This window comes from Camelus ferus, chromosome 1 (assembly GCF_009834535.1).
Source record: "Camelus ferus isolate YT-003-E chromosome 1, BCGSAC_Cfer_1.0, whole genome shotgun sequence".
NCBI classification, from domain to species: Eukaryota; Metazoa; Chordata; class Mammalia; order Artiodactyla; family Camelidae; genus Camelus; species Camelus ferus.
The window spans coordinates 95,768,147-95,779,492 of record NC_045696.1 but is presented as its reverse complement, the minus strand read 5'-3'; the positions used below and the strand labels follow the sequence as shown (position 1 = coordinate 95,779,492).

At 34.7% G+C, this 11,346-nt stretch overlaps 1 pseudogene; it reads right to left on the bottom strand.

Annotated features, from left to right (window-relative positions):
- Positions 1 to 2,606: 2,606 nt before the first annotated feature.
- Positions 2,607 to 3,569, bottom strand: LOC102518948 (annotated as a pseudogene).
- Between the last annotated feature and the right edge of the window lie 7,777 nt (positions 3,570 to 11,346).

Here is an 11,346-nt window from a genome sequence, read left to right as displayed (position 1 = left end):
AACTGAAGCCTGGGACACAGCCCTTCTCTTGCCCCATATCTGTTTTCTTGCATCAATATGATATGAAATCATGAAGAAAATCATGAAATCACATGAAGAAAAAGCTTAGTAGGATGTCTGAAACCAAGGCTGGGCTTGAACAGTTTCTTATGACTATAACTAAAAGTGTCTAGGCAATCTTCAGGAAATTAGGACTACTCTTCTATATCCCATTTATAAAGATCAGCAAAATAGGCTTCAAAACTTAGTGTTTTAGCAGGATAGTTTTTGGAAATTATCCTGTTCCATTTTGAACAATGTCTTAACTCATCCACTATGTTGAGGTCTTCGTGTGTTAAAGAGTGTGATGAATGCAAGTGTTAGGTAGTTAGCTATGTGGGGGCACCAGGCAGATAGGTGGAGGAAAGGGAAGATAGTCTGGAAGATGATGTTATGCATAAAGAGACTTGACTTCTTCTGAGTGAGTGACAGCAAGAAACTGACAGCCACGATTGCGCAGTAGCAGAAAGGACTTAACTGGACATGACCCAATGTTCATTGTATTATAATTAACATTGTGGTTCAGGCTCCCCTCCCCCATGGCTTTTTCTGTATACATCATGAGTAAGGTCATGTGCAAAGGGGCCAGACATGACTAAGTATTCCAGAGGCAAGAGCTGTTAATCAAGAGACCACCTCTAAGTGAGAATATAAGAAAAAGGGGAGACAAGAACCTCCGCTTTTCCTTCCTTGGGTCAGCTTGCCTCTTGTTCTTGGAGCTGTACTTTTTTATTTTTAAAGGAAGAGGAAAGAGTTATTATTACTTGCAGCAAGTAAGGAGAACACCAGGAACTTTTTCCAAAGCAGTGTCTCCACAACAGCAAAGCTGGGGAAGTTTTAAGCAAAGGGTACATGCATATTCATGAAGGGACTTGAGCAGAGGAGAATTCAGCATAGAACTGGGGCAAAGGTTGACAGAGTCCAAGCTTTAGTTGATTGAAGTCACGAGGGTCATAGAAGGTCAGCATCAGTTCATCCCCCACCTGGGTGCGTGCCTTGGTTCCTGCAGATCTCAAAGATCTGTATCAGACTGTTATGTATATTCCTTGAGGAGCTAGGACTCTTTTATCAAGGAACTATTGGGGTTTTTTTCTTTTTTCTTTTTCTTTCGATTTCTGGTGTATAGCATAATGCTTCAGTCATACATAAACATACATATATTTATTTTCATATTCTTTTTCACTGTAAGGTACTACAAGATACTGAATATAGCTCCCTGTGGTATACAGTTTAAACTTGTTTATGTTATGTATATTAGTTAGTATCTGCAAATCTTGAACTCCCAACTTGTCCCTTCCCCCTCAACCATAAATTTGTTTATTGTCTGTGAGTCTGTTTCTGTTTTGTAAATAAGCTCATTTGTCTTCTTCTACTTCTTTTATTTTTTTTAGATTCCACATATAAATGATATCATATGGTATTTTTCTTTCTCTTTCTGGCTTTCTTCACTTAGAATGACAATCTCCAGACCCATCTGTGTTGCTGCATGTACTTTTCCTTTTTTAAATAAATCTTTTAAAATCTTTTGCTACACAACACACTGTCTTCCTACTGTAAACTTATCTTTCAGGTATGACAAGAACTGAGATCTTTACCTTTTGGGTAACACAAGATGAGGGGAACCCAGGTGATACAGAAAATGCAATGGTATAAAAATACTGAAGCATACATTTTAAAGCAAAAGAGAACCTCAAGACTGAAAAGAAGCCAAGCATCGTCGTACTACTGATACAAAAGAACATAACCTGAGATTAAGTATTAGTATTCTACTCCCTTTTATACGCACGACAACCTCAGGTAGGTAAAATATCAGAGCGCTTTATAAGGTAATACCTCTAAAAGTTTTACCATCATGTGCCTTTTTTGTTGTTGTTCTGCTTTTCTTCTTTGCCTGCTCCTAAAGCTGCCAGTGAACATGCTCAGGAAATGCTTTAGTGTGTCAGGGTCCCCAAGACTCCCCTCTCCCCCAACCCCAGGTTTGATGACATACTTGGAGGATTCAGAGGACTCAGTATATCATTGTATTCATAGTTATGATTTATTACAGCAAAAGCATACAAAGCAAAAGAGCAAAGGGAAAAGAGGTGTATAAGGGCAAAGTCTGGGGGAAACCAGGTACAAGCTTCTAGAATCCTCTGCTAGTGGAATCCCATAGGATGTGCTTAATTTCCCCAGCAGCTGAGTTATGACATGTATGAAATGTCTACCACAAAAGCTCATTAAAGTTGCAGTATCAGGTTTATTACTGCAGGCTAGTCACATAGGTACCTTCTACCTAACATGTACCAAACTTCTGGATTCCCAGGAAAAAAGCAGATGTTCAGCACAAACCACACTGTACAACCACCTTAGTCACAGCAAGCAACTCTTATCAGTGAGAGTGGAGGGAGCCCTCTTAAAATCTAACTTCCTAGATGCCGGCCAAGCCGGCTTTTCAAAGGATAGCAGCCAGGTCTGCTATGTTACACTTTTTCTGCATACTTAGTGACAATCCCACAGAAATAATCAACATTACTTTCAGATTCAAGACTCTTCTAATTCAGAAATAAACATTTCTTAAAAATGACATAAAGTCTGCTGCCTAAGGTGGTTAATGTGCTCATTAATAAATTGTCACAGCTGTATTTGAATTTTACTGAAAAATGGAATGAAAATATATGAAAAACAAAGGAAAATCCAGTTTGGTCCTAATGAACTTGGAATCTTAGTATTTCAATATAAAGAAGGCTCTTTCAGTATTGCTAGCAGCAAAGTCTATAAACACCCAGGTTACAACTGACTAAAAATGAACTTCACAAGCCTACATATAATTTAAAAATATATACAGTTGATAATCACTTGGCATTAACAGTTTGGACACTAACTTTAGAAGTAAAAAGTAAAGGAGGTACTATAACATCATAATTATGAAGAAAATTTTCTTCAGCTAATATTTTGGGGATATTAGAGGAGACCTCCTTCTGTTGTTCTCACCAGTTGAGTATATTCTCTGCCAGTTCTTCTGTCTCAGTCACCAAAATAACCATCTTTGCTAAAGCCACGCTCATTTTCTTCATTTTGCATCTAAATGAAGGATATTTCTAATTGTTTCAAGATGATTTTCTAATCTCTCAGTGAACATGCCAACTCCAACAAATATACCATGTATCTGTGATAAATAACTTCAATAGGCAAGTTTTCTTGGCACACGGGTTTCAATAGTCTTTGCCTGAGGGACCGCTTCTCTTTGGGCACTGCTTCTGAATGATTATTCATGCTTTGCAGAGTATGACACTTTTGAGCCAAAAAGGAGGATGGACAATATCTGCTGTATCTTTTTCTAGTCTAAGGAGTTCAGAGTTTTTCTGGTAGATTTCAGCTTGGATATCTGTGATCTGCTGTGGTCTGGAGAAGTTTACAAAACGGGAAGCTAATTTCTTAGATATGTTAAACATCTCCTGAGTGATCACCCCTGAAACCACGAAATGGCCCAGCAGTAGCCTGGCAGCATTAGGCATGGACGCCTGGTCCCAGGGGTTTGCCACAGCCATGGCTGGGAGCCACCATGCCCGGTGGCATGGAGAGTAAATTCTAAGTGAAGTTCTTTGACCTCTAGCTAAATTGGGGATGCTTCACGGGGCCCCTGACCATCTCAAGGAGAGATAATAAACTAATTAGGCTTATTTGGTCTGTTAAATTATATGGGAAACATTGTTAAATGAGTAATAATAAACCTCCTTAAGTTATATTGTATGGTAAATATTATTAATATGAATATTCTAGAAATTATATGAAGTTCCTAAAATTAGAAATGTCTTATGTTGTCATTCATAATTCATCATTATCTTAAAATGTTGTATGTTACAGAAATAGCTAGACTTCCAAGACAATTACAATGTAGTCATGTCTTTAACCATGCTTTTTAAGTCTTTTGTCATTTATAGAGTTACTGTCTTATTCTGGTGCTTTTATAAAAATGCTTGGAGATGACTTGCTTTTATGTTCCAAAATGAAATTAGACCTGGTAGCAAAAGGACTTCCACCTTGTGTGAGGGTTATTTCAGCAACAGCCCCTAATATTTAAGGCTACTGAAGAACCAGCAGTAGGATCTCCTTTAACTACTGATGTCTCACACTCATTGAGTTTCTTCTAAACTCTCAGTACACTCGGCACTGTTCTGTAAGCCAGATAACTTGTTAAGAAGTATTGTTGCTTCTATTACTACCTTGGTTAGGTGTAATAACCTTAACCTTGCAACTTTGCTCCCAGTGCCACAGAAAGAAAACAGTCAATACAAGAAGCTCCTATTGATAGGGCTGATCTAATTTAATTTACAGGTAGGTCCTACTTAAGGGCTGAGCAAGGACATTACCTAGCTGGATGTGCAGTAATGTCCACAGTGAACATAACTTAAAGCTTTTATTTACCAGAAACAAAATCAACACAAGCCAAATTAAGTAGCTTAACCTGAGTTTGTCAACTAGCTAAATACAGATAGCAAATATTTATACTGAAAGTCACTATGCTTTTGGAGTGGCAGACAACTTTGGAATGCTATAGAAGCAGTAAGATTTTTACCCTCTTCAGGACAACCTATTAAAAAAAAAGGAAAACAGGTTGTAGAATTATTGTTATACAACTGCCAAAACAGTTAGCAGTTATTAAAACACCAAATCTGACACTATGGAAGCCAAAGGAGATCAGCTTGCTGATGCTGCAGCCATAGAGACAGTTTTAACTACTCATCCTGTCCAGCCTTGAGAATGTCCACTACCCATTAACTCTGCTAACCCAAAAAGATTTCTTTTTACCAGGGCTCAAGAAATATCCACTATAAATGGCAACAAATTGGACAATCTAGAAGAAACGGACAAGTTTCTAGAAACATATAGTGTACCAAAATGGAATCAAGAAGAAATAGATAATTTGAACAGAGTAATCACTAGAAGTGAAGTAGAATCAGTAATTAAAAAGCAAAACAAACAAACAAAAAGCTTCCTGCAAACAAAAATCCAAGACTGGATGGCTTCACTGGAGAATTCTACAAAACATACAAAGAGGAACTTATACCAGTTCTTCTCAAACTCTTCCAAAAGATTGAAGAGGAGGGAATACTCCCAAACTCATTCTAGGAAGCCACCGTTATCCCAGTACCAAAACCAGACAAAGACACTACCAAAAAAGAAAATTACAGGCCAATGTCTTTGATGAACGTAGATGCAAAAATTCTCAACAAAATATCAGCAAACCAAATCCAACAACACATAAAAAAGATAATAAACTAAGGTCAAGTTGGGTTCATCCTGGACACAGGGATGGTCAAACACACAAATCAATATGTACACTACATCAACAAAAGAAAGGAAAAAAAATCACATGATCATCTCAAAAGAAAAAGCATTTGATAAAATTCAGCATCCATTTATGATAAAAACTCTCACCAAAATGGGTATAGAGGGAACTTATCTTGACATAATGAAGCTGAAGGAGTAACCATTCCAGACTTCAGACAATATTACAGAGCTATAGGAATCAAAACAGTGTGGTATTGGCACAGAAAAAGACATACAGCTCAATGGATCAGAATAGAGAGCCTAGAAATAAACTCACAGACCTATGGTCAATTAATCTTCGACAAAGGAGGGAAGAATATACAGTGGAGAAAAGACAGCCTCTTCAGCAAGTGGTGTTGGGAAAGTTGAGCAGCCACATGTAAATCATAAATCGCTGAAGTTAGAACACTCCCTGACATCATACACAAAATTGAACTCAAAATGGCTTAAAGACTTAAACATAAAACAAGACACTATAAATATCCTAGAAGAAAACATAGGCAAAACGTTCTCTGACATAAATCTTAGCAATGTTCTCCTAGAGCAGTCTACCCTGGTGATAGAAATAAGAGCAAAAATAAACAAATGGGACCTAATTAAACTTATAAGCTTTTGCACAGCAAAGGAAACCATAAGCAAAATGAAAAGAAAGCCTATGGGATGGGAGAAAATATTTGCAAATGATGTGACTGACAAGGGCTTAATTTCCAGAATATACTGACAGCTCATACAAATCAATAACAACAAAAAAAAAAATCAAAAAAGGGCAGAAGACCTAAACAAATATTTCTCCAGTGAAGACATACATGTGGCCAATAGGCACATGAAAAAGTGCTCAATATCGCTAACTATTAGAGAAATGCAAATCAACAGGACAATGAAGTATCACCTCACACCAGTCAGAATGGCCATTATTAAAAAGTCCACAAATGATAAATGCTGAAGAGAGTAAAGAGAAAAGAGAACCCTTCTACACTGTGGGAATGTATTTTGGTGCAGCCATTGTGGAAAATAGTATGGAGATTCATTAAAAAACTAAAAATAGACATGCTTGCTTTGGCAGCACATATACTGAAACTAAAAATAGACTTACCATATGACCCAGCAACCCAACTCCTGGGCATATACCAGATAAAACTATAATTCAAAAAGATACATGCACCCCAATGTTCATAGCAACAATAGTCAAGGCATGGAAGCAACCTAAATGTCCACTGACAGATTGACTGGATAATGATGTTGTGTGTGTGTGTGTGTGTGTGTGTGTGTGTGTGTATGCAATGGAATACTACTTGGCTATAAAAAAAGAATAAAATAATGCCATTCGCAGCAACATGAATGGCCCTGGAGATTATCATACTAAGTGAAGTGAAGTAAGCCAGAAAGAGAAGGAAAAATACCATATGATATCACTTACATGTGGAATCTAAAAAATGAGACCAATGAAATTTTGGAGAGGATTTTCCTTTATTAGTTCAAAGTTAATCTGTTTATAGCAAATTTGCTTAAATTACGCTGTCTTTTTGTCATCTTTTCAAGTGAACTAGATATTGCATATAAACAGACTTCACCCAGTACCAGGAAAATTAACCAACAAATGGTAGCTGTTAATGTTCTATTCACTTCTGAATGCTCTGGTTTCTGCTCCCACTAATTTAATGAAAGTATTCTTTAGATGTGATACATTGTAACTTTCAAGTTCAAGGGTTTTTTTAAAGACTTATTCTATATTGGTTTTGCCATTTACTGATTGTGTGAGTTTGTACATGCAGCTGTTTCCTCACCAGGTAAAATGGACATTATAATGCCTATATCACAGGATTAACTAAACAGCAAATGTGTTAAATAAGGTGTTGGATATGAAATAATTTTGTAAAGTACACAGAACCATAAAAGCACAGGCAATTACTCTGAACTTTTAGAAATAAAGGATTTCGTATTACACCATGTACAGGGACAGATATTAACTAGACTTATTTTGGTGACCACTTAGCAAAATATACAAATATCAAATCATTATTTTGTTTACTTGAAACTAAAATGTTATATGTCAATTATATCTCAATTAAAAAATTACAGTAGGAAATTTCAACACTCTTTTCTATAATTGATTGAATAATTAAACAAAAACATAAGTAATAATACAGAAGACTTGAAGAACAATATCAACCACTTTGCCCTAATCTCCATTTTGAGAAGACCCCAGCTGACACCACCAGAATACACATACCTTTCAGCTGTATTACATAATTTGCCAATATAGGCAATATTCTTGGCTATAGAATGTTTCATAAATTATTTAGATGGAAGTAAGAGAGACTGGATTTACACAAGTGCCTGAAATTAAAAAAAAAAAAAAAAAAAAACTTGACCGATTATATGAAACAACAATTTCTAAGAAACTGGAAGTCAGAAAATGAAGGACAGTGATCCCTGAGAGGCACTAAAAAAAAAAAAAAAAATTAGCCCTGTACTTTTCCCAGCTTACCCCCTTGAAAGAGCTTTGGTGAAGGAAGGGAAACCGGAGAAACCCAGGAAGATGCTAGTGCTTTTCCTGCTTTGAGAGGCTGTGATGGAACCAAAGCAACCAGAGGTTACAGGACAAAGTACCAGTTTTGCCAGAACAATTTCAGACTCTAAACTGTTAGCACATCATAAATTAATGGTTCTTTAGATAGTCCTCATATCTTGGCCAAGAGTCAGCACCAGACTTTCCAAAATCCTTTGAGGCAAACAGAACTATCCCAGTCCAGTTGTAAAATAACTCTATCACCCATATCTTCATAACTCATTTTATAATGCCCATATAACCAAGTAAAAAAAAACAGAAGGAAGAAAATTACAGATTAATATTTTTTATGAATATAGACATAAAAATACATAACAAAATTTTAACTAGTTAAATCAGTATATAAAACCAGTAATACATCTTGATCAAGTGGTGTTTATTTCAGGAATACAAGATTTAACATTCAAAATTTGATAAAATATATTCATCATTCTAATAGACTAAAGTAGAAAGCTATGCATCATCTCCTTGAATTCAGGGAAAAAACGGACTGACTTTAAAATAAATTCATAATAAAAAGTTCTCAGACTTTCTTTGATTTTATAAAGGTTATCTATGGAGAACTTTGAGCCAACATTATATGTAATGGTGAAAGATTGGATATTTTCCCCTAAGACAGAAAACAATAAAGCTGTCTGCCATCATCTCTTCCATTCAACATTATATTGAGAAATAGTTAATGCAAGAAGATAAGAGAAATGTAAAAAGCATTACAAACTGAAAGGAAAAGGTGAAACTGTCTTTTTAAAATGGAACATGGTAATTTATTTTAAAAAATTTCAAGGCCAGTAATACTAATGAATGAGATTTGAGAATACCAGAACTATATGCAAATATCAATTGTTTTTTATATACTAGGAAGAAATCTAATTAAAACATGTAAACAACTCAGGGATAAATTTAACAAAATGTGTACATGAATTATATGCTGAAAACTTGAAAACATTTCTCAGAGAAATTAAAGATCTAAATGATCTGATACGCTCAATCAGAAGACTTGATATGTTTCTAAGTAAATTCTAGATTCAATGCAATCTTAATCAAAACTCTAGCAGGCTTTTTTTTTCCCCCTTAAGAAATCAACAAGCGGATTCTAAAACTGATACAGAGTTTAAAAGAATAGAGAGTAGCATGAAGTTTTTAATTAAAGTAAATTAAAGAATTAACATTACCTTATTCAACATTTTCTGCAACATTTTCTGCTCCATTAATAAAATGTAGCATTGGCATAAGAGCATACATGTAGATCGATAGAACTAAAAAGAGAATCCAGATATAGATGCTGTAAATATAAGTTCAATTTAATTTTGGCAACATTGCCAGGATAAATCAGTGGGCAAAGAATAGTCTTTTTACAAATGATGTTAGAACTCTTGGATGACTACATGTTTTTTAGAGTTTCAAAACTATTCACACAATATATATAAAAATAAAGTTGAAATGAATCATTGACCTCAATTTAAGAGCTTAAACTATAAAACTTCCAAAAGAAAATAAGAGAAAATCTTTGTGGCCATACAACAGGAAAAATGTCTTGAGACACAAAAAGCATGAACTAAATGAAGAAAACAAATTAAACTTCATTAAAATTTTTATCCTCAAGAACCAGTGTTAAAAAGAGCCAAGCCACAAAGGTAAAATATTAGATAAACACATACCTGAAAAAGAACAGTATTCAGTCTATATAAAAACTCTTCAACTCAATGAAGACAAATAGTCTGGTAAGATAATAAGGAAAATATTTGAAGACATCTTTCACTAAAGAAAATATTTGAATGGCCAGAAAGTACAGGAAAAATTATTTAACAACTGGAGAAAAAAGCATATGTCCATTATCATGAGTGGATAAGTGAATTGTATCTGTTCATGTAACAGAACAATATTCAACAATAGAAAAAAACCTGATACATGCAACATCATGGATGAATCTCAGTTGCCTTTTGCTTAGTGAAAGCCAGACACAAAAGAGTACATTCCACTTGCATGTTTTCAGTTACGTAAAATTCTTGAAAAGCAAAACTGTAGTAACAGCAATTCACTGGTTACCAACAGCTAGAGGAGAGAGGAGATTATTAACTGTGGTGTTGGTAACAGGACCATATATGTTTGTCCAAACTTATTTAACTGTTCACTTAAAATTTGTGAATTTTATTGTATATAAAATACACCTCAATTAAACTGATTTTAAAAGAGAGAGAGAATTGAGAAGAAAAAACGAAAATATGATGTTAACACATTTGAGGAGATGTGAAGGAAAGGGAAGCAAAGTATTAGACTACTGCAAAATTCTAAGTGCCAAACTTATTTAAAGCTTTAGGCTCACAGTTCCAACACAGTCAAAATGATAGACTATTTAATCATTATTAGACTTTATCTAACTGAAGAGCCAAAGCATTTATTCTTAATTAGAATAATATTATTAATGATAATAACTAATCATATGAATATAAAGTCACTGGACCATTAAATTTCAGTTTTATAATTGATATCTTTCAGATTCTGTTTTGGCAGAATACTTCCTTTTAACATAGCATTTTATCAAACATTTTGGCAGAGTTTAGATTAAATTTTTTTAATTAAAATTTTTGACAAATGGGGAAGAAAACCTTACAAGTGAACTAGATTTTTCTTAACTTTTATTTATTGTAATTCATTAGGAAGTTTCTTTAAGCATTTTAAATTTTTATTATTTCATTAGTTATAAATAATGAGTACTATATCTTTTGTTGGCAGGTATGTGGGGGATTTTTAGCGAATTATTTACCTTTAGAAAGGGAGAGACCTTTGGTGAATGTGTAAAATATAACCTTACATGTTTAGAAACCTCTTATATGCAGTTAAAACTTTTTGGAAGAGGTGCTGAAAAAGTAACTAGGCATTAAAAAACAAAGAGAATTAAAATCTTTTTCAGTGAGAAATGAATGAATGCTGTCACCTTTAAAGAAAAAATCATTTATTCAAACAATGAGTACTGAATGCCTGGGTCAAGGGTTAGGCAAATAGCAATGAAAGAAGCTCTTAAGGTAAGACTTTAAGATGAGAGCTTAAGAGTCATTATTAGGATGACTGACAGCCCTGGTTTTCTCAAGGCTAAGAGGTTCCTCGGGTGCTAAATCTGAGATAGTTTAGACAGAAAAAGACAGAGAAATAATTACAATGAAACATGATACACGTGCTTAGAGCTTTAATAGGAATAAATCTGTGGGTGTTGGGTGCGTGGAACAGGGTCTAGCTTATTTAATGCTGTTATCTAGGGGATGGTCAAATGAGCAGCCAAAATGCCTCCTTTCTAGTCTGCAGTGCTCCTCTGCTTTCTTTTGCACAATTTGTGGTTCTGCAGTGAGGAGTGCAGGGATAAATGTTAATTGTCTTACTCTTGAATGTCTGTAGTGATGAACTACATGTTTTACATCAGACTTAGTCCT